Here is a 22,732-nt window from a genome sequence, read left to right as displayed (position 1 = left end):
TCCTTATGTCAAGAGATCATGGGGTGGCAACTCGTTCTCCATAAGGGCTGCGCGGCTCTGGAATGCTCTGCCCTTTGAACTTCGTCACGAATTCTCAGAACTTCTTTTCAGGAAGAAACTGAAAACCATCCTCTTCCGCAGTTAATCTGCCCCCTTTCGGTTCCTCCGTGATTCATTGTGTACTTTAGCTCTGGGATGCCCCAGGGTATCTATGCGCTTACAAACTCATAAACTTAAACTTAAACTATTAGGGAGAACCTCAGTGCATGCCATGTACACGGACTAGAGGGGCATGCACCGGTCCTCAACCCCCAAATTGTGACATGCCCCTTCCATTCACATCATTTCAAACACATGTAGGTCAACAGGTTCCACCTGCATCAGTAAAACACAAACGTGCACACACGTTAGGGAAGATGGCTAAGGAATAAACCTACAAAGATCTCCCCACAGAAGCACTCCCCCCTGCCATGGTGAAAGAAGAGTACCAGATCAGCCACAAAATAAAACTCAGGTGACCCATGCCTAAAACACTCCCTAAAATAGTTGCCACAACTGGAGCCACCACCGAAAAAAATACACAGAATATAAGTAAAAAAAAGCAAGGTACAGGAATCTCCCGAGATTAAAAGATGATATGTGTTTTTCTAAGCTAACCTACAACCCACAGGTCTTATCCAACAGGTCTGCGACAAAATCATGAGTGCACCACCTTTTCGGTGGCCCGCCACCTCCTCAGCAACAACTTCCAGAACTCTGAAAGACCCAAGCTCGCAAAGACAGAGACCTGTTCCTGCCTCCATCTGTGGTCAAAGGGTGGCCCTTAGAATGTCTGGGGCAGCATTCTTTAATAACAATTGGACCCCAGACATAAGGTTCCTGTGTAGTGCCATCTACCCTAATGATACAATGAAATGAGTATCATATGATAGGGTTAAATGCCAGCATAGATAACCCATCCCAAGAAATCTGGGATACTGAAATAGATAGGTACACGTGGTTGGAAGGGAAGGGGCAACCCCTAATTGTACGGACACATGCACTGTATTCATTATGTTTCAGAGGCAAAGGGATGATCCCTCTCAGCACAAATTAAAATTGTGGAGCAATACTGGACATACCAAACATGCACTGGAGCACCTCTGTGCTGATGGACTACTACTGGCAGTGTGGAGAATTCGCTTATACTCAGCTCAACTATCAGTTGGCAGGGCCTCTTCTCCCTCATGACTGTGCACACCCTGACCCTTGGATTCCCCGGAGAAGACCTGTCTGAGATGTTCCAAAATCCGCTACACAAGGAAATTACTCTGTTACATCAGGCTCGAAAGAAAAGAACTGCTGACTATTTTGGTTGGGCTCAGTACAAAGACATTCCAGAAGAATTCAGACTAGTCACTGACACTCAAGTAAAGATGACAGGGTCCAAACTCTTCATCACACTACAGACAAAAGTGAACGCCCACTGGTTACAGGCAACCAGGTGGGAAATGCTGAAGATGATCAACAGTACTGAGCTTTGCTGAAACGCCTAGGAAGAACAAAGAGCCATACGTTTCAAGGTGATGCAATATCGGTATGTGTTGGACTGGATGACCATGATGGAGGGTTGGGTGTGCACCAAGATCACTGCATCTTGTTGCACATTTATACCCAGCAATGACCTGGACAATGAGGCACTGACTTTCGTCATCCAAGCACTGCATCTTTAACAAGCCAACATGAAGAAGGAAGGAAGTGACCCTGAGCAATACTGGTTGTTTGATTGTTTTTCCTGGCTCCCCGGTGGGTGGTCAGACACTGCATGTAATTGCTGCCAGTTCTCATTTCTGTGCTGTTTTTATGTTGTTTCCTACCAATGGTGGGTTCCTGCTATAAAAACACAGTCCTCAAATTAGGTAGAGTTGAAGTAGGTAGGCAAATGGTAGTAAACACAACAGAAACATGTCAAACCTTGAATAATGTGACTGTAATGAAACATTGGGTGGATAAAGTAGCTGTAAATTCAACTAGAGGGGAGAATGTTGATATGCATAAAAACAATGTAAATGTATGCAATGATATGTGCCAGCATAACTGTTGGACCTGGCTTTTTGACAGGGACATCCCCAAACTTTTTGCCTCCTTCCTCCTATTTTTTCTGACCTGCTGTTGTTGGCTTTTGACCTCTGAGCACTTTACCACTGCTAACCAGTGCTAAAGTGCATATGCTCTCTGTGTAAATTGTACTATTGATTGGTTTATCCATGATTGACTATTTAATCTACCTGTAAGTCCCTATTAGAGTGCACTACATGTGCCTAGGGCCTGTAGATTAAATGCTACTAGTGGGCCAGCAGCACTGGTTGTGCCACCCACCTCAGTAGCCCCTTAACCTTGTCTCAGGCCTGCCATTGCAAGGCCTGTGTGTGCAGTTTCACTGCCACTTCGACTTGGCATTTAAAAGTACTTGCCAAGCCTAGAACTCCCCTTTTTCTACATATAAGTCATCCCTAATGTGTGCCCTAGGTATCCCCTAGAGCAGGGTGCTGTGTAGGTAAAAGGCAGGACATGTACCTGTGTAGTTATGTGTCCTGGTAGTGTAAAACTCCTAAATTCGTTTTTACACTACTGTGAGGCCTGCTCCCTTCATAGGCTAACATTGGGGCTGCCCTCATACACTGTTGAAGTGGCAGCTGCTGATCTGAAAGGAGCAGGAAGGTCATATTTAGTATGGCCAGAATGGTAATACAAAATCCTGCTGACTGGTGAAGTCGGATTTAATATTACTATTCTAGAAATGCCACTTTTAGAAAGTGAGCATTTCTTTGCACTAAAATCTTGTTGTGCCCTTCAATCCACGTCTGGCTAGGTTTAGTTGACAGCTCCTTGTGCATTCACTCAGACACACCCCAAACACAGGGTACTCAGCCTCACTTGCATACATCTGCATTTTGAATGGGTCTTCCTGGGCTGGGAGGGTGGAGGGCCTGCCCTCACACAAAGGACTGCCACACCCCCTACTGGGACTCTGGCAGACAGGATTGAGCTGAAAGGGAACTTGGTGCATTTCTTAGAGACTCTTTGAAGTCACCCCCACTTCAAAGGCACAACTTAGTATAAAACAGGGCCTCTGCCCTACCTCATCAGACACTTGCTGGAGAAGAAACCGGAACCAGAAACTACATCCTGCCAAGAAGAACTGCCTGGCTGCTCAAAGGACTCACCTGTCTGCTTTCTACAAAGGACTGCTGTCTTGCTGTTGCCCTGCTGCCTTGCTGAACTCTTGTCTGGCTGTGAAAGTGCTCTCCAAGGGCTTGGATAGAGCTTGCCTCCTGTTCCTTGAAGTCTCAGGACCAAAAAGACTTCTTCCTTTCACTTGGACGCTCCGTGCGCCGAAAATTTCGACGCACAGCTTGTTTCGCGGCGAGAAAAACGCCGCACACCGACGCTGATCGACGCGACGCCCTCGGGGCGATCGAGACTTCGACGCACAACCTCGCAAGGACAAAGCCGCTCGACTTTCCAGGAGAAATCGACGCGACGCCCACCGTGAGTGCGAAACTTTGACGCACGGCCTCGCAAGGACAACGCCGCCCGACTTCCAAGGAGAAATCGACGCGACGCCTGCCGTGAGACCAAACTTTCGACGCACGGCCTCGCAAGGACACCGCCGCCCGACTTCCAAGGAGAAATCGACGCGACGCCTACCGTGAGATCGAAACTTCGACGCGCAGCCCCGCAGAACGACGCGCAGCCGGAAAACAAGCAGGAGAATCCACGCACAGACCCGGGACATCGGGTAATCCCCGCGATCCACAAAAAGAGACTGTCTGCGCGCCGGAAAACGACGCCCGACTTCCCCGCGTGGAAAAGACCGACGCAAGTCTGTGTGTGCTGAGGAGAAATCGACGCACACACCCCTTTTTCCACGCATCTCTTCTCCTGTGGGCCTCTGAGGAGATTTTCCACCAGAAACCAGGTACTTTGTGCTTGAAAGACACTGTATTGCATTCTAAAGACTTAAGACACTTTATATCACTTCCCTGTGATATTTCTACAATTTTCCATTGCAACTTTATTCTTTTTGACCTACAATTATCCTGATAAATATTATATATTTTTCTAAACACTGTGTGGTGTATTTTTGTGGTGCTATATGGTGGTATTGTATGATTTATTGCACAAATACTTTACACATTGCCTTCTAAGTTAAGCCTGACTGCTCGTGCCAAGCTACCAGAGGGTGGGCACAGGATAATCTTGGATAGTGTGTGACTTACCCTGACTAGAGTGAGGGCTTTTGCTTGGACAGGAGGTAACCTGACTGCCAACCAAAAACCCCATTTCTAACATTGGTGATCAGCGGTGAGGATAGGACTTGTATTTGTGCAGTGACATACAGTAGCTAAGTATTTCACTACCTACCCACAGTTGAAGGTCAACTTGATTTTTCATCTCTTTTGACTTTTGGTCTCTGATGTCCTCCTGGATATACTATTGATATTTTGGACTTTGGATTTTGGTTTTTGCTGGTAAGATCCTATCAGAATGGGATCGCTTACCTACTTATTCTTTTTGCCTACTGACCACCTCACTAAGGCTGACCTAAGGAAGCTTTGCAGAGAATGTGGCCTTCCTGTAGCAAAGAGATCTACTAAAGCAGAGATGCTACATGCCTACATAGTCTGGGAGGAAGACAGATGGGCAGAGAGAGAGGCAGCAAGAAACCAAATGACTAAGTACCCCTCAGAGGAGGAGGAGGACTACTCACATGAGGAGGAAGACGACTCAGATGAGGAAAGAGACCCAGTGAAAAAAGAATGGCTCATGGCTCAAGCACGATGGATGGAAGAGCTAGATGAGTTTCTTGAAAAGGCTGAGGCAGCAAGTCTCTTAGCCCTGGAAGAAGAAAAGATTGCAGCTCAAGAGCTGAGCTGTAAAGAGCTGAAACTGGAGGCCGGAAGGGCTGAGTCCAGTTCAGATGGTGGCAGCAAAAATCTTGCATCTAGTACTGCTGAAGAAGGGCACAAGCCCAGAGATGTGGTGCCCAACTTGAAGAAGGGAGTTGACACACCCCAGGCAGTTCAAGGGTATGAGGTAGTTCCCGTTATGCACAGGGTCCCTGAGAAGAATTGGGGAACTGGCACAGGGAGTCATATTCCTACTGGGGGGAGGGACACTTTACTGACTCTAGCAGAGAGTGACAGAGAAAAGGGTTCCCCCCTGGTGGACGTCCTGGATATAGAGTGTAGAGACATCCCAGAAGAGTTTGGGTTGAGTGTCAGGGACAGACAGAAACTGTCTCACCAGTCTCAAGAGGGTGATGTAGAGTGCTTTTCCAAGGCTGAGTTACTAGGTGGTTGGGTGAAGGGTACTGTGGTTAATACATGTGAAGGGCAGAGTGATGTAATTGCTGGAGAGCATATGTCTGGTCCTTATTTTCCAGAGCTACGCCAACACCAGGTGGAGTGTGAGTTCTCTGACCCCAGGGAACTTACAGTGGAGGCAGACTTTTGGGTGAGTACCAGAGAGTCTGAAGAGGCATTTGGGGGTGCTCCTGAAGGGAGTGGTCTAGGTGGTTCCCGACCAAGTGAGGTGGGAGAGGATTGTAGTGTCCCAGGTAGGTCTCAGAGCCTAACCTGTACCGTAGGGCCACCTTTTGAGGGAAGCCCCGCAGTGTCAGAAGAACTTGGGGGGATGACTGTAGACAGCATCCCAACAGTTCTGGTGTCTGGCAGTACCACTCCTAGTGAGGGGGTGCAGAAGTCCAGACATAGGGTTGAGAGGGGGTGGCAGACCCCAGTGGAGGATCTTGAAAGTCAGGGGTCAGCTCTGAGAGCAGAGCCCCCCAGGAATGACCCAGGTGAGACCGTTTCTGGTTTGGGGGAAACCCAGACTCTGCCGGATGGGCAGAGGTCGGGAGACCTGCGCCAACCAGACTCTTGTGTGGCCCTTGGGGACGGCGTGTCCCTTGTGGGGGGTGAGAGTGCCCCCCAGGAAGTCCTGGCATGCCAGGCAAAGATTCAACCTCAGGGTGGTGACTCTGGGTTGGATAACCGGGTTCAGAGGTTAAACTTTGACCTGGTGGGGGGTAGATGTGCCCCCCAGAAAGTCCTGGAATGCCAGGCAATGGCTCAACCTCAGGGTGGTGACTCTGGGTTGGCTTACCAGGTGAAGAGGTCAAACTCTGACCTGGTGGGAGGTAGGTGTGCCTCCCTGAAAGTCCTGGCCTGCCAGGCAATGGTTCAACCTCAGGGTGTTGACTCTGGGTTGGATATCCAGGTTCAGAGGTTAACCTCTGACCTGGTGGGGGGTAGGTGTGCCCCCCAGAAAGCCCTGGTGTACCAGGCAGTTGTCCAACCTCAGGATGGTGACCCTAGGTTGGAGAACCAGGTTCAGAGGTTAAACTCTGACCTGGTGGAGGGTCAGTGTGCCCTCCAGGAAGTCCTGGCGTGCCAGGCGATTGTTCTACTTCAGGGTGGTAACTCTGAGTTGAATGGCCCAGTTCAGAGGTTAAACTCTGACCTGGTGGAGGATCAGTGTGCCCTCCAGAAAGTCCTGGCGTGCCAGGCAATTGTTCAACCTCAGAGTGCTGACTCTGGGTTGGATACCCAGGTTCAGAGGTTAAACTCTGACCTGGTGGGAGGTAGGTGTGCCTCCCAAGAAGCCCTGCGGTGCCAGGCAATTGTCCAACCTCAGGGTGTTGACTCTGGGTTGGATGACCCGGTTCAGAGGTTAAACTCTGACCTGGTGGGGGGTAGGTGTGCCCCCCAGAAAGTCCTGGCGTGCCAGGCAATTGCCCAACCTCAGGGTGGTGACCCTGGGTTGGGGAACCAGGCTCAGAGGTTAAACTCTGACCTGGTGGGAGGTAGGTGTGCCTCCCAGAAAGTCCTGGTGCGCCAGGCAATTGTTCAACTTCAGGGTGGTGACTCTGAGTGGAATGGTCAGGTGCAGAGGTTAAACTCTGACCTGGTGGAGGGTCAGTGTGCCCTCCAGGAAGTCCTGGCGTGCCAGGCAATTGTTCAACTTCAGGGTGGTGACTCTGAGTTGAATGGGCAGGTGCAGAGGTTAAACTCTGACCTGGTGGGGGGTAGGTGTGCCTCCCAGGAAGTCCTGGTTTGCCAGGCGGTGATCCAGTCTGAGGGTACAGACCCTGGGCTGGAAGACCAGGTTCAGGGTGTCCCCCCGGACCTGGAGGGAGGGGCTACTGATAACAGTGCCCCTACCATGTTGTCTTCTGAGGAGGCCACTCCTAGTTGGAGGGTGCTGGACCCCAGAAGGGAGGGCAGGGGGAGGGAAGCCTCACCCCGGGCCCTAGTCCAACCTGAAGGTACAGACCCCAGGTTGGAGGGCCAGTGGCAGGTTAACAGCCCTGCACTGGTGGAGGAATGGTACAGGGCGACTTCTGTAAGCCCCCTGGCCATGTTGGACTCTGGGGGTACCGCTCCAGGAGGGAGGGTACAAAGCCCCAGAGGGGAGGACCAGGTTCAGGCTGTCATCCCTGACCTGGTGGAAGGGAGAGTGGTTAAAGGGTGCCCAGCACCTGGGGCTACCGCCCCCCACTCTCCACAGCCACAGTGGTTGGAGAGCTTTGAGAGGCCTGGGGCCTGGCTCTCATCCCTGGCAGCTGTCAGTAATCACTGTGGCTTGCTGTCCGGGTGGACAGAGTTATCCCTGGGGAGGGGACAAGTGTCACACCCCAGGGGTAGAGTGGGCAACACCACTATGTTGGTCATGGGGGTACTATCCTGCTCCTGGGATACATCTGTGAGCAAAGTAAGGTTAGGTGCTGCACAGATGGGATCCGCAGGAAAGGAGAAAGGTTCCCCATGGATGGGCTTAGTGGGCCCTGAGAGTATGGACAGAGGGATCCAATGGGAGTCAGGAAGGCGAAGAACTGGAGCATGCCCCTGCTGTTGTGGGCCTGGGTCCTTGTTCTGTCGCCTCAAACAGGGAAGTACATCAGGATAGTGATTGTTCTCCCCTGGCTTTAGGCTGGTGGGGGGTCATGTTGGACCTGGCTTTTTGACAGGGACATCCCCAAACTTTTTGCCTCCTTCCTCCTATTTTTTCTGACCTGCTGTTGTTGGCTTTTGACCTCTGAGCACTTTACCACTGCTAACCAGTGCTAAAGTGCATATGCTCTCTGTGTAAATTGTACTATTGATTGGTTTATCCATGATTGACTATTTAATCTACCTGTAAGTCCCTATTAGAGTGCACTACATGTGCCTAGGGCCTGTAGATTAAATGCTACTAGTGGGCCAGCAGCACTGGTTGTGCCACCCACCTCAGTAGCCCCTTAACCTTGTCTCAGGCCTGCCATTGCAAGGCCTGTGTGTGCAGTTTCACTGCCACTTCGACTTGGCATTTAAAAGTACTTGCCAAGCCTAGAACTCCCCTTTTTCTACATATAAGTCATCCCTAATGTGTGCCCTAGGTATCCCCTAGAGCAGGGTGCTGTGTAGGTAAAAGGCAGGACATGTACCTGTGTAGTTATGTGTCCTGGTAGTGTAAAACTCCTAAATTCGTTTTTACACTACTGTGAGGCCTGCTCCCTTCATAGGCTAACATTGGGGCTGCCCTCATACACTGTTGAAGTGGCAGCTGCTGATCTGAAAGGAGCAGGAAGGTCATATTTAGTATGGCCAGAATGGTAATACAAAATCCTGCTGACTGGTGAAGTCGGATTTAATATTACTATTCTAGAAATGCCACTTTTAGAAAGTGAGCATTTCTTTGCACTAAAATCTTGTTGTGCCCTTCAATCCACGTCTGGCTAGGTTTAGTTGACAGCTCCTTGTGCATTCACTCAGACACACCCCAAACACAGGGTACTCAGCCTCACTTGCATACATCTGCATTTTGAATGGGTCTTCCTGGGCTGGGAGGGTGGAGGGCCTGCCCTCACACAAAGGACTGCCACACCCCCTACTGGGACTCTGGCAGACAGGATTGAGCTGAAAGGGAACTTGGTGCATTTCTTAGAGACTCTTTGAAGTCACCCCCACTTCAAAGGCACAACTTAGTATAAAACAGGGCCTCTGCCCTACCTCATCAGACACTTGCTGGAGAAGAAACCGGAACCAGAAACTACATCCTGCCAAGAAGAACTGCCTGGCTGCTCAAAGGACTCACCTGTCTGCTTTCTACAAAGGACTGCTGTCTTGCTGTTGCCCTGCTGCCTTGCTGAACTCTTGTCTGGCTGTGAAAGTGCTCTCCAAGGGCTTGGATAGAGCTTGCCTCCTGTTCCTTGAAGTCTCAGGACCAAAAAGACTTCTTCCTTTCACTTGGACGCTCCGTGCGCCGAAAATTTCGACGCACAGCTTGTTTCGCGGCGAGAAAAACGCCGCACACCGACGCTGATCGACGCGACGCCCTCAGGGCGATCGAGACTTCGACGCACAACCTCGCAAGGACAAAGCCGCTCGACTTTCCAGGAGAAATCGACGCGACGCCCACCGTGAGTGCGAAACTTTGACGCACGGCCTCGCAAGGACAACGCCGCCCGACTTCCAAGGAGAAATCGACGCGACGCCTGCCGTGAGACCAAACTTTCGACGCACGGCCTCGCAAGGACACCGCCGCCCGACTTCCAAGGAGAAATCGACGCGACGCCTACCGTGAGATCGAAACTTCGACGCGCAGCCCCGCAGAACGACGCGCAGCCGGAAAACAAGCAGGAGAATCCACGCACAGACCCGGGACATCGGGTAATCCCCGCGATCCACAAAAAGAGACTGTCTGCGCGCCGGAAAACGACGCCCGACTTCCCCGCGTGGAAAAGACCGACGCAAGTCTGTGTGTGCTGAGGAGAAATCGACGCACACACCCCTTTTTCCACGCATCTCTTCTCCTGTGGCCCTCTGAGGAGATTTTCCACCAGAAACCAGGTACTTTGTGCTTGAAAGACACTGTATTGCATTCTAAAGACTTAAGACACTTTATATCACTTCCCTGTGATATTTCTACAATTTTCCATTGCAACTTTATTCTTTTTGACCTACAATTATCCTGATAAATATTATATATTTTTCTAAACACTGTGTGGTGTATTTTTGTGGTGCTATATGGTGGTATTGTATGATTTATTGCACAAATACTTTACACATTGCCTTCTAAGTTAAGCCTGACTGCTCGTGCCAAGCTACCAGAGGGTGGGCACAGGATAATCTTGGATAGTGTGTGACTTACCCTGACTAGAGTGAGGGCTTTTGCTTGGACAGGAGGTAACCTGACTGCCAACCAAAAACCCCATTTCTAACAATAACAATAAACTTTCTTTGCTGCTGTTGACCTCCTGAGTCAGAAGTACGTGGTCAAGCAGGCTCTGTGGCCTAGGCCTGAAGCAATTGATTGACAGATCAAAGGTGGGGTGACACGTAGCCCATAGACAAATGCGAAAAACTGGAAAGACCCTGATCGATTCCCCAAATAGGCAGCAGCACCACAAAGGTCCTAGGAAACTGGCACCCAATAAAACACATTCACTGGAGGGTATGCATTCCGAAAACACCATAAAGTTAGGTGCCACATGAGGTCAGGAATTCACAGCCAATCCGGACACAGCACACACACCACATGCAGTGATTATTCGCTCCCCATGCTGGACATCTGGACATATTACCTATTAGCCCACACTATGTCAACACAAGTCGAGACCCACCTGCACACTTCATCAGATGGTCAGATTTCTGGCCTCGTGACTAGGCCCAGATTCCTTTTTCAAAGAATGTATTCAGTCATTTTATTGCACCTCAAGATAATGTATAAAAAGACGCTCAAATCTCTATAACTTTGAGAAGCAGTCAGTAGACCCTGACTCAGTACTACACTCTCGGCCATTGCGTTTCATTAAACAGACTGTTCCTGCTTTGCCAGATGCCTCTTGTCTTTCACATTTTTTAAGGTAAATCTGCAATCAAGCAACAATCTCATTAGATGAAGTGGGAAGGTCCTTTACTTTGAGTAACCCTTTGACAAATAAGTTAGAAATCAGTTTTATATTGAGAGTCTCTGATGAAAACAATATGAAATGGCCTCACACTTCCTTGTTACTTTCTGACAAAATCAATTAGAATAGGGTTTTGCATTTTGAAATATCTAACAATTGCAATACAAAGTGGGTTTACACTGCAAACTCTGTGACAAACACAACAAGCAGGCATTTTACATTGTCAAATCTGTGACAACCTCAGTAGAAAGTTACATTGTTTAACACTGAGAGACCATTTTATACAATTGTTTAGTTCTATCAGGGCTACAAAGGCCTGATTTTCAGTGTGTACAGTTGTAATGTTATGTTTACCGTTTAGTTGTGTGTGAATTAAGGCAGCTTTTCTCTTTAGGTGTTACTGTGTGCTTTGGGGAGTTCTGAGTTTCTAGCCCACACCACCTACCTGAATAAGCTTTGGATTGCTCTTCTTCAATTCCTTGAGGGACAAGTACTAAATGGACATTCTTGCTGCTGATCTTCAGTCAGATAGTAAAGCGGGCCCCAGTTTGATGACACCACGTCTTCATTGATTATTTTGATTATTGGCAATCGATTTGGCAGTAGTGGTGTTAGCACACCTATTAAGAAGTTCCAATGGTCTGAACTGTTAAAGACATTATTAGTGCAGACTCCATGTTGAATACTGTAGGCAAATTCATTGTATAGTGCAGTCCAATGACCTATATTCTGGGATGATGTTATACATAACAGGAAGGGGTTTACAATGTGAACTCCCTGAGAAGTACAAATGGAAAGGGTTTTGCATTGTAAGATCTGTGAAAAATACAATAAGTAGTCGTTTTACACTGTGAATGCTGTGGCAAACATCGGAGCAATGTGTTTTTCATTTTTCAACTTTGAGTGTCTTCTTACACAGATAATTAGTTTAGGAGGAGCTGTAGATGTCTGATGTTCACGTTTGTACCGTTGTATTTTTATTATCTTAAGTGTTTGGTTTTCTGTGAGTTGATGTACTGTTTCTTTTTAAAACTAAAAACACTGGTCAGACATTGATTTACGAAGCAGTATTGTGTGTTGCAGAGTTCTGAGTTGTAACCCCCATCAACTCAGAGTAAGTTTTCTACTGCTTGGCCACACTGTCCTGAGGATCGGAGGCTAAAGGTGTGTACATGGGCTCAGTTTGGCCCCAATAGTAAGGTGGGTCCATGACAGCATAGAGAAAAGACTACAGCTATCACAATTGAAACCCCATAACCCCCCACTACTTTGCTCCTTTTGTGTTGGTACCCCATTTCCACATGAACTGCAATGAAGGTTCCTTGTTAATGCTCACCTTGCCAGTCTCAATCAACCCTGCAACTGTTCATCACCGCTAGCACCACCTTTGTAGTTTCACAAGCTCCATCTACTGCCGCACCTGTTGCTGCTGAAAAAAAAAAACAACAGCGTATCATGCCACATGACCAGCAGCAGAAGGGCGGATATGATGTATCATGCTGTACTGTAGGTTGTCTACTCATAAGATGGCTGGCAGGTCCAAATGTAGTGACACAACATGGTGGTGTGTGTTATATTAACCAAGGACCAAGAAGCTGTGTTGTGCTCCCTTTCTCCCACTTACAGTGATCATGTTATCTATTGTTCTGACCACTACCATGATTCTCCCAAAGATGCTGCCCCTCCAACCCAGAAGATGATGAAAATGGTGGGTGTGATCTTCACTGCACTAAACTGCTTTAACTAGAGAGGGAGTATGATGGTCTTTGCTGCATGCATGAGTATGTGTTCTTCAGTAAGCATGCAGTATGGTGATCCTGTGTAACGGTGAACCTGCTGCTTCTGTCAAGCTTTTTGGACCATTCATGTGTTCTGTCTTTGAGAAGGCACTTTACTACACAAGAGCATGGCTTGTGCAAGGACACAGAGGAGCTGGCATAGCTTTATCACTGGTTTATTACTAGAAACACCTGTGGGGCTGGTCATGTGAAGATAAAGGCAGAGTCCCAGAGCAGAGCATGAGTGCTGGTGATGACTAAGTGGTTTGAGAGGAGGACGCTGCAACTTTCTTCATTTGTGATACTGGGGTAAGTGATCCCTGCAGAAAGGTTTGTGAATGGGGGCTACCCATCAATTTTCAATGAGCTAGGGGTCTTGAAAATAAACTTATGAACCACCTGGGTTAATAGTGTCCCACCTAAACTCTGGGCGCCACGTAAGGAAAAGTATTCTAACTAGGTTCATAAGTTGAGGTCCCACCTTGGAAGGATTGTTGCAGCATCACACACAAATGACACATCACTATTTCAGCCATGGCCTTGTTGAAAAATATGTGTAAAGTTTTTATGGTGGTGAAGTAAAACACCCTAAAAATGTACAGCACTCTTACACCCTTTACAATCACAATCACACATTCATGGACGTCATTTAGGGGATCACCAGAGGTCTCAGCTGTGACATGTGGCTTGCCCCTTGCAACCCCAGGCAAATTACGACCCGTGGCCTCAGAGGAAGCAAAATCAGTGTAGGAACCGAGGTCAGCTTCACTTTCCTTGTTTTCTGTCACCTGGAACCGAACAGATCTGCTTCTAGTTGCGGCTCGCGACAACGAGAAGGGGCGTGGCGGCACATGCGCAGAGGTCCGGTGGAAATAAAAAATAACATTAAAAAAACACTTACCTCCTTTGCTGCACGCCGCTCCTCTGTCCCTCATCGCTCCAGGCTGCAGGCACAGGCTCCCAGCCTGCCCTGCAGCCAATTCTTTGAGCAGCATCAGGATTGGCTGAATGCGCCCAGACAGGGCGCTCCCATGCAGACTGGGAGCCTGTGCAGGCTCTCTCCACCTGCGCATGTGTGTTTGGCTGGCCCAAGATGGCCGGCCAAATGTACATGTGCAGTGATAGGGAGTGCTCAGCATTCTCCTCCCTGCTCGTCACCCCCGTGGCCCTGCCCCTCTAAAAGAAAAGGATAATAAACAAAGTTGGACACTGGAATCTGTCCCCTTCCTTTGCAGGTCCTCCACATCTGGAATCCATCCCTGGGCTCCACCGGCCTACTCCATGGATAGGGAAAGCAGCTGGACAATCCGAGGCATCAACAATCTTCGGAGAGAGTCCATTCTTCCCTCTGCATCTGGGTCCCTGGTGTAGGTACTCTGGTCTTTTAGGTATCCTGGGGTAGGAGCACTCTCCATCCATCCTCTTGCCATCTGGCTTCCTTGGGGTCCGCTGGGAATGGTCCTGAATTCCACAATCTCCAACCACTGCTTGATATGTTAACCTATGGGACGACAGGGTGGGTAATGACTTACTCCTGGTTGCTGGAGGTCACCTACTGTACTTATCTCTGGTGTTTCTAACTGGTCCCAGTCCCTAGCTAACCACCACCGTTACCTTGGTTGCAGTTCCACGTTCACATTACACTTTTTTAGTATATGGTTTGGCTCTCCCTTAGGGCCCTGTATATCTCTATGCTATTTTTGCTGGTTATTTTATGTGGATAATTGTATGTAATATCGCCAAAGGGAGATATGCCAATTTCAGTTTAGTAATACTGCTGTAATAAAGCATCCTTTATTTTTGCAACACTGGTGTGGTCCTCTCCGGTGACTAAGTTATTTTTAAGACTACCGTGGTATTGCAAGTGGGTTACATTCCTCCTGGATAAGCTTTAGCTGCTCATCTCCGCTACCCCTAGAGAGCTCCTCCTATCTGGACACCTACTCACTATCACTAAGGGTTGCCTGGACTCAGTATAGGGTGCCACACCACAGGTGTACACCATAAACGGAGCCAGCCTGCCATCTGACCAAAGTGCGTGGCAGTTTTCTTTGAATACAACACTCACAGGCTTCAGCGTGAAAACCCAACAAAAACGCAAACAATGGCCACTGCATCACAGATGTTTGTCCGTGTTTTCAGTTCTCTTTGGAATGTAAAAGGAAATGTGAGATGAAAAGGAAAACATCCAAATAGTAGCACACAATGTTAGTAGACAGCTCACTGCTGAGAGACCAGAAACATAATGGTTGTACAGAAATGGTCTGCAGACGCTTACTGAAAGACAGGTGACACACAGAGTGCTACATTGAGAAGAAACCAAGATGAGTGTCTGCCTCAAAGCTGGCAATGCTGTACTTTGCCAAGAAGGAACACCAAGCCACATGTCAACAGGGAACAGAAGAGAGAAACGTTAGACAGCACGGTGGGTCCCTCCCTAATCTTTTCACTATATTAACAGAGGCAGGAACAAACACTATTAACAGGAACAGGAAAACTAGTAGTGTACCTTCAGCCTAGAACAAGGACAGTTATCTGTGCATCATCTGAATTTCAAACGTAATCAATTCAAAGTCAAACAGCATAGTCCACATGAGGAGCAGGCGGAAGTTATTAGATAGAAAGGAAGGCAGTATGTTTATCAGCACGTAGACAAGCACTGAGTTAGCAACATATGGTAATGGTGTTTATCCACACAGACACACAAAGCAAGGAAAGGCTAGCAACGTGTCCAAACACAGATAGCAATGCACAAAGCCAGGCATGGAAAGCAATGTTTCTAGCTGCACACAGGCAGACACAAAGCAAGTAAGGGATAGCAATAGGTCCATCCACACTTAGGGGGTTATTCTAACTTTGGAGGAGGTGTTAATCCGTCCCAAAAGTGACGGAAAAGTGACGGATTTACCACCAGCCGTATTACGAGTCCATTATATCCTATGGAACTCGTAATACGGCTGGTGGTATATCCGTCACTTTACCGTCACTTTTGGGACGGATTAACACTCCTCCAAAGTTAGAATAACCCCCTTAATAATGCACTTTGGCACATATTTATACTTTTTGCGGCAAAACTGCGCAAGTGCAGTTTTGCAGCAAAAAGTATCGCGCCGGCTTGCCTTTTTCCAAAGCGCCAGAAGGGCACCAAATTTATGGAATGCCGCAATCCGGCTCTCGGTTTGGGCTAGCGTCAGAAAAAATTACAATTGCCGGTGCGGATGGTGGTACGGGTGAAGGGGGTTTTGCCACCAAAAATGATGTTAGGCTGGTTAGAGGCAAAAAAAATGCTGTTAACGACGCAAAACCATCCATACCACATGACTCCTGTTTTATAAAAGACAGGAGTCATGCCCACCACCCCAGTGAGTAACATATGGAGTTAAGTTTGCGCCGAATTTGCATTAAAAAAATGACGCAAATTTAGTGCAAACAGAGTATAAATATGCCCCCAAGGCTGAAAAGGAAGTCAATTTATTTTATCTATCTATACATAGGTAAGGTTAATGTAATGCAAGGACGAGAATGCGTCAGCCCCACATGGGCGCGCTGAAGGCGAGGAAAGGAAGGAAATGTGTCTATATGCACAAAGTAAGGCACTGAGACAGAAAAGGAAAGCACTCTTTCCACACTTAGGCAATGTGTCTATCACACATAATAATGCCGAAAGCTAGAAAATGAAGGCAATTTGCCTTTCTGCACGCAGACAAGCACACATCAAAGAAAGGATAACAGCGTGTCTGTCACCACGTAGGTAAGCACAAAGCAATGGCAATGTGTTTATTTATGTAAAGCAATGCTTTAGCCAGTTGGTATCATCTGCACTAGACTAGGTCACTATCTAGCTGTGAAAAAACAAGAAACAATAATTGGAATATAAATGAATAGGAAAGGAATATTTTGAAAGCACACGTTACAACAACCTTGGTGGATCACAGCATCCACCAGAAACGCCTGAAAAAAATAATCATACACCATGCAAGTAGTGAATCTGTTTTGAGGAGTTCATAACATCGTGGAATTCGTTTCCATTTTCAGGTTGTTCCGTCATTGTAACTGCAAAGGGTCTGACTAGGAAATGGTTTGAGGCAGAAGCTGTTGCTTAGTAACTGAGGATGCTACACCGGGACCTTGTGTGAGTTAAGCTACCCACATTTTGGAGCAGGAAACGGGTATTTCATGAGCACAGGGTCAGTCAGGTGGCATATTGGAGGCATGGGGCTGGGACACCATTGGGTGGGCCTCTGGAGCCTTCCGCTGGGGGGAGGGTGAAGAGATATGGCCCATGGAGACCCAGACGTAAAGGGGAAGGTGGGTAATTTGACACAGTAAGAGGTGATGGAATGGAGCAGGGCAGAGTACGTGGCTGTCTAAGGTGATACGCCACCTGCCCCTTATAGTAGAGTGTATGGATTTCCACTGCTGCAAAAGCCTGCTGAAGGTAACCCTCTATTTTATAAAATATGTCACAAGTGTTGCACTTTGTCAAGACCACAATGATTTAAAGTTCTGAATTTATCACTCCAGTTCTTGCCTGGGTCTTTCTTAAACTAGAGGAGTGTTGCTTCCTGCTGGCGGGAGTGACATGACAAGGTGTTGTCTGAAAGTCAAGAACCACTGGAAGGTCAGAGTACACAATATGAAGCTTATTCGATGGTGATGTCATAGCATTTCAGTCAGCAGCATTAGATTTTTTTTCTCCAGCTTTTGATCTTGCATTTTAGCTCGGCAGTTTGTTGCGCTGGACCATAGGAATACGATAAAGTATTACATAAATGCGAGTCACTTCATGCAAAGCATAACCTTACATGAAATTTTATCTGTGGCACAGAACACTACACAAGACTGTTCCTATGTGTTTGACATTGGAACCTCTGGTAAGGTCAAGGACTTTTGTGATCATGGGTAGATTTTGAGGCGGAGACAAATTTGTGTTACACTTAGCAAATAACAAACTTACTGAGCACTAACACCGAGGAAGAGATGTCTGACCTTGGAACTATGGGCCAGTTTTAAAGGGCCCTAGCGCCACCATTGCGGTGACGCTGTGCAGTGCGCTGTATTTACAAGGTGGCGTTAGGCCACTTTTTGTGGCATAACACCATCTTGTAAATACGGCCCCTTCACACACAGCACTTTGCATGGAAGGGGCATGCAATGGGTGTTGCTCTGAGCATTCCAAAGCAACACCCATTGCATTTTGACTCAGATTTCGTAAATCTGAGGCAGTGCCAAAATCTAATGCCAAACCACGGGTGGCGTTAGTATAGCACATCAAGGAGAAATGCTTTCATTTCTCTTCATTTTTTGCTCCTTCTATGTGTGCTGCATCCTACTGCACAGATAGAAATAGCAAATCACCATAGAAGATTGCTTTTGTTCAGGAAAGTCTCCCTTCACTTGCACTATAGCGTAAGGGTGGCTGCGTTGGACATCAGTAGCAACTTTAGTGCCAGGGCAGGGGGAAACACAGAGGTCGTGCAATATTATTGTTCATACGTCACATCCCTGTATTTTGGAAGTGATGCGGCATGGTACTGCCAATTTTTGTGCAGCAGCCCTGCTGTGCCACTTCTTGTAAATCTGGCCCAATGTTTGGGAAATCGTCTGTAATGGAGATGTTACATTCAGATGTTGGATAACAACAATAAACGGAAGTACAAATTTTAAAAAAAATTGAACTAAAAGCTCTACAGATGATGCTAAATTACAAAAGTGGTGGGTGTATCATTCTCCTGGGAGAAATGGCCAGGCAGCTGTCTATCCAGCTGATTGTTTTCACAGGATTTTGTAGCATGGGGATAAGATGTGCCAGAATAGGACAAACGTGTGTGCATAACAGTATGCCCAGAGTAGGGGTAGTGGACGAAATAGCATCTAGTAAGGATTGAGAAAGCTATGTAGGCAACAAATGCAGAAAATATATTCTTGAATGGCGAAATATGTGGCTTTAGTGCAAGAAATTAGAGCAACTGAGGTTATTAAGGCTGGAAAGCCCAAAGGTTCATTAATAAATAGACATAATATGAATGTATGGACCGAGTCATACGTATGTGTGCTATTTTTCCTTGGTGCCTTATGTATGGTATGGACCTTGTGTGAGGTTGGCTTGCTTTGGTGCATCCACATCAACATTAGGCCTTATCTCTGAAAATAAAATAAGTTGAAAGTTCCCACAATCTATCCCACTAGCTATCCCACTATTGGAGCGCAAGGGTGAAACATACTTCTACACTGCCAAGCACTGTGCTGGAACATCACCACTTGCTTGATCCCACCCCCCTGCTCTGTCTCACAAGTGGCCAGCTTTGAGGGCCTGAGGTAGGTCAGAGGTTGCGTTCTTGTTCTTTATGTTCAGACACATTCCAGCAGCCTGGGATTATTCCTCCTGCAGATTGTGAAGAAGCAGGCCCTTAACAATGCCATGACTAGACAACTGTAATATATGCGCAAGGACTACATTATAAGTCAAGCACACAAAAACAAAAGAAAGATCATCTGAGATGTATTCAGGTGTGTGCACCATGCAACCCACCCAGTAATTCACCAGTTTGCTCTATAAATTATTTGTCAAAAGGTGCAGTAATCACTGCTGGATGTCCAAAAGTTACATTAGTCTTCCTTTTTTCCTTCAAAAATATGTTAAGTGTAAACATAAGTGATGTAGTGCAAGTGGCGACATGCTGACGCACGTATGTGCACATTTATATATAAGCACTTTAAATGTCCTAAGTGGTTGTTGTAAGCTGGACAAAAATAAACGAAACCGTAACCACTTCAAGGTTTTCAAATGAACAAATCTTAATTCACCAACGGGTATAGTGTTGTTATATCCGTCACAAGACAGCAAGTCTCACCATGGCTGTAGCCATTGGTCTATGCACCTTGGTAAAAACTTCATGGCATCTCTTCACTTGTGAGTGCTCATGGATTCTGCAAGCTCGTGTCGTACGCCTACAACTGGAAACAAAATGCTCTTTTTTTCCTTTGGATATTACCAGACCTATCCACAAAGTTCTTTTTAGGTTGAGCGTGCAAGCACTTTTCGTTTTGTTGTTCCTTAAAGGTTCTGGTACTGTCAGCATTGTCTGGGTTGATTTGCACTCTCAGTGTTTCAGAATCTCCTGAATGCTCGCCTTCGGTTCCTACCAAATGGGTTTCATACTACCTGCTCTGAAGATTGTAGGTTGGACCAGAGAATTGGATGGATGTATGAACATTTCTCTATTGTTTGGAGCAGACATGAATTATGCGATGTTATATGTTGATTAACATGGGGGTTCCCTTGAAATCTGATTAAAGTGTAGATTCCCTTTGGGAGCGGATGGACATGTGGAGTTTGGGGTCTCTGAGCTCACAATTTAAAAATACATCTTTTAGTAAAGTTGATTTTAAGATTGTGTGTTTGAAAATGCCACTTTTAGAAAGTGAGCCTTTTCTTGCTTAAACCATTTCTGTGACTCTGCCTGTTTGTGGATTCCATGTCTGGGTCAGTTTGACAGTTGGACTGGTTGCACCTCACACTAGACAGTGACACAAAGGGAGCTAGGGTGTAGTCTGCATTTCATGATGAGCCACCTGTGCTAGGAGGGAGGGGATGAGTGGTCACTCACAACTGAAAGTGCTGTGCCTGCCCTCACACAATGCGGTCTCCAACCCCCTAGTGAGTGTCTGGGGCCTGGCCTGGGCAAGGCAGGATTTCACATTCAAGAAAGACTTTGCTTTGAAGTAGGCCTACTTCAAAGGAGAAATTGGGTATAAGAAGGGCACCCAAAACCACAGACTTTAGAACACTTCTGGAAACCAAGAGGAACCTCTGCCTGGAGAAGAGCTGAAGAGCTTAGGAAGAAGAGCTGCCCTGCCTGTGATTGTGTGTTGGGGAGCTATCCTGCAGTTGCTGCTTCTGCCAGAGTAAAAGGGCAAAGACTGGACTTTGTGTGCCTTCCAACTTGTGAAGATCTCCAAAGTCTTGATTTAGAGCTTGTCTCCTGTTGTTTGAAGTCTCATTGACAGCAAAGACTTCTCTCTGCCAGCACCTGGAGTCTCTGGAGAGACTCCTACTCTGCCCTGAGGTGCCCATCCAGTTCCTGGGACCCTGAAAGGAGAAGCTGGCAGCCTAAGAGGAAGAAATCCACGCACAGAACGCCGTGTGGGGAAAAGTTCGACCCAACTCCGATCTGCGGTTGAAAAATCGATGCGCCGCCGGCTTCGCGGCTGAAAATGTATGCTCGCCTGCAACGCGACCAGAAGATCGATGCACGGAGCTGGGGGAACGACGTGCAGCATCGCTGATGGAGGCTAGTGAGATCGCAACCTGCGCTGCGTGGTTTTCGGATCATCGCGCGGCTGGATTTCCGAAGCAAGTACCGCTGGGTGTGTAACACATGAATGGTCCAAACAATGCAAGGCCTGCCCAGACCCGAGAGTGCTGAACGGATCGACGCATCGCTCTCCTGTGGAGAGAAGAAACAACGTGCCCTACCCAACAAAAGGAGGAACAACGCAAAGTCTCGCTCGTGAGGGAAATCGACACATCGCAAGCCCTTTTTAGCCCACACTCACCCGTGCAGGGTTATTTTTGATGCACCCAAGGTACAGTTTCACGCTAACAGTGTTAGTGTGTGTTTAAAATTACAGGAAGACGCTTTTTGCTTTTTAATTGATAACTTGACTTATGTATCGTGGATTTTTGTCGTTTTGGTCTTGTTTTGTTTAGATAAATATTTTTCTAAATCTGTGTTGTGTCATTTTGTAGTGTTTTCATTGAGTTACTGTGTGTGTTGGTACAAATACTTTACTCCTAGCACTCTGAAGTTAAACCTACTGCTCGTGCCAAGCTACCAAGGGGGTAAGCAGGGGTCAGCTGAAGGTGATTCTCTTATACCCTGACTAGAGTGAGGGTCCTTGCTTGGACAGGGGGTAACCTGACTGACAACCAAAGACCCCATTTCTAACAGAGCACATATCGCTGAAGATGTCATTTGGGGTTGTTGCTCTGTATGAGTGACTGTGATAGAGCCCGTTTGCCATTTTTGAGGGTCTTCTTCATAGTTTGTCATCTCTGTTAGTTTTAAACATTTCACTCATTCTTCCTTTACCTTTTTTGATTTACTCGCTGGAAATGGTTTTTGATGCCAAAAACCCTCTGTTCTTTTCCCCGCTTAAGGTGCTCTTATTACTGCCAAGCAATATTGAGTGCATCAATGGAGATGAGGGATTAGCCCAGTAAGCCAACTCTCATTTTTGGGTGCTGACTTCAAGGCCTTTAATTAACGAGGATTGTGGGGGCCAAGGAGAGAAGGGAGAGCTAGGGAAGGATAACCAAGCTTGTTACCACTTGATCTTATGAATTTGATTGAAATACTCTTGTTTACACTGTTAATAGCCATGTCACTATTTTTGTACCCTCTTGTGAATACTATCAATGGTTGCATTTCTCTTACTGAACATTTTGAGAATCTGCACCTGGGCCCTTGTTACAAGCTATTTACCTTGATGTCCTTATTTTGCCATTTGGCATTTAATTAAATACAATTTATCATAATTAATGTATAGAGTGAATATAAAGGCTTTAACATGAAAAGCAGAATTTAAACATAGATTTTTACAGAAGGCTTCATACTCATGTGTTTAGCTTAATACACTGACAAATACATTTTTCCTTTTTCTTTTCTTTGTTTTATTCTCACTTGTGCCATGGTCATAAACGTTAAAGTCTTCATGACACAAATGCATTTGTGACATAACAAAATGAATAGAAGATGTGTTATGGTTTAGTTCTCTTACTCATGTGACCTACGAGATATAATAATGCATTAAAATGATTAGTTTAACCTTCTAAAAATGTTTCTTTATGAATAGGTTGTGTCAATAGAAGCATATGGGAAAGGAAGTAATCTCTTTGAGTAAAGCACTGCACTCACCATGAAATATTTTGTCATATAGAAAGAAGTACTGAGAAAGTGGGTGGCATTGATATTCATATTACGAATTGTAGTACATTATATTGCATGCTTATGAT

Source organism: Pleurodeles waltl, chromosome 4_2, assembly GCF_031143425.1.
Source record: "Pleurodeles waltl isolate 20211129_DDA chromosome 4_2, aPleWal1.hap1.20221129, whole genome shotgun sequence".
Taxonomy (NCBI): Eukaryota; Metazoa; Chordata; class Amphibia; order Caudata; family Salamandridae; genus Pleurodeles; species Pleurodeles waltl.
The sequence above is the reverse complement of the archived record's forward strand: the minus strand, read 5'-3'. Positions refer to the sequence as shown.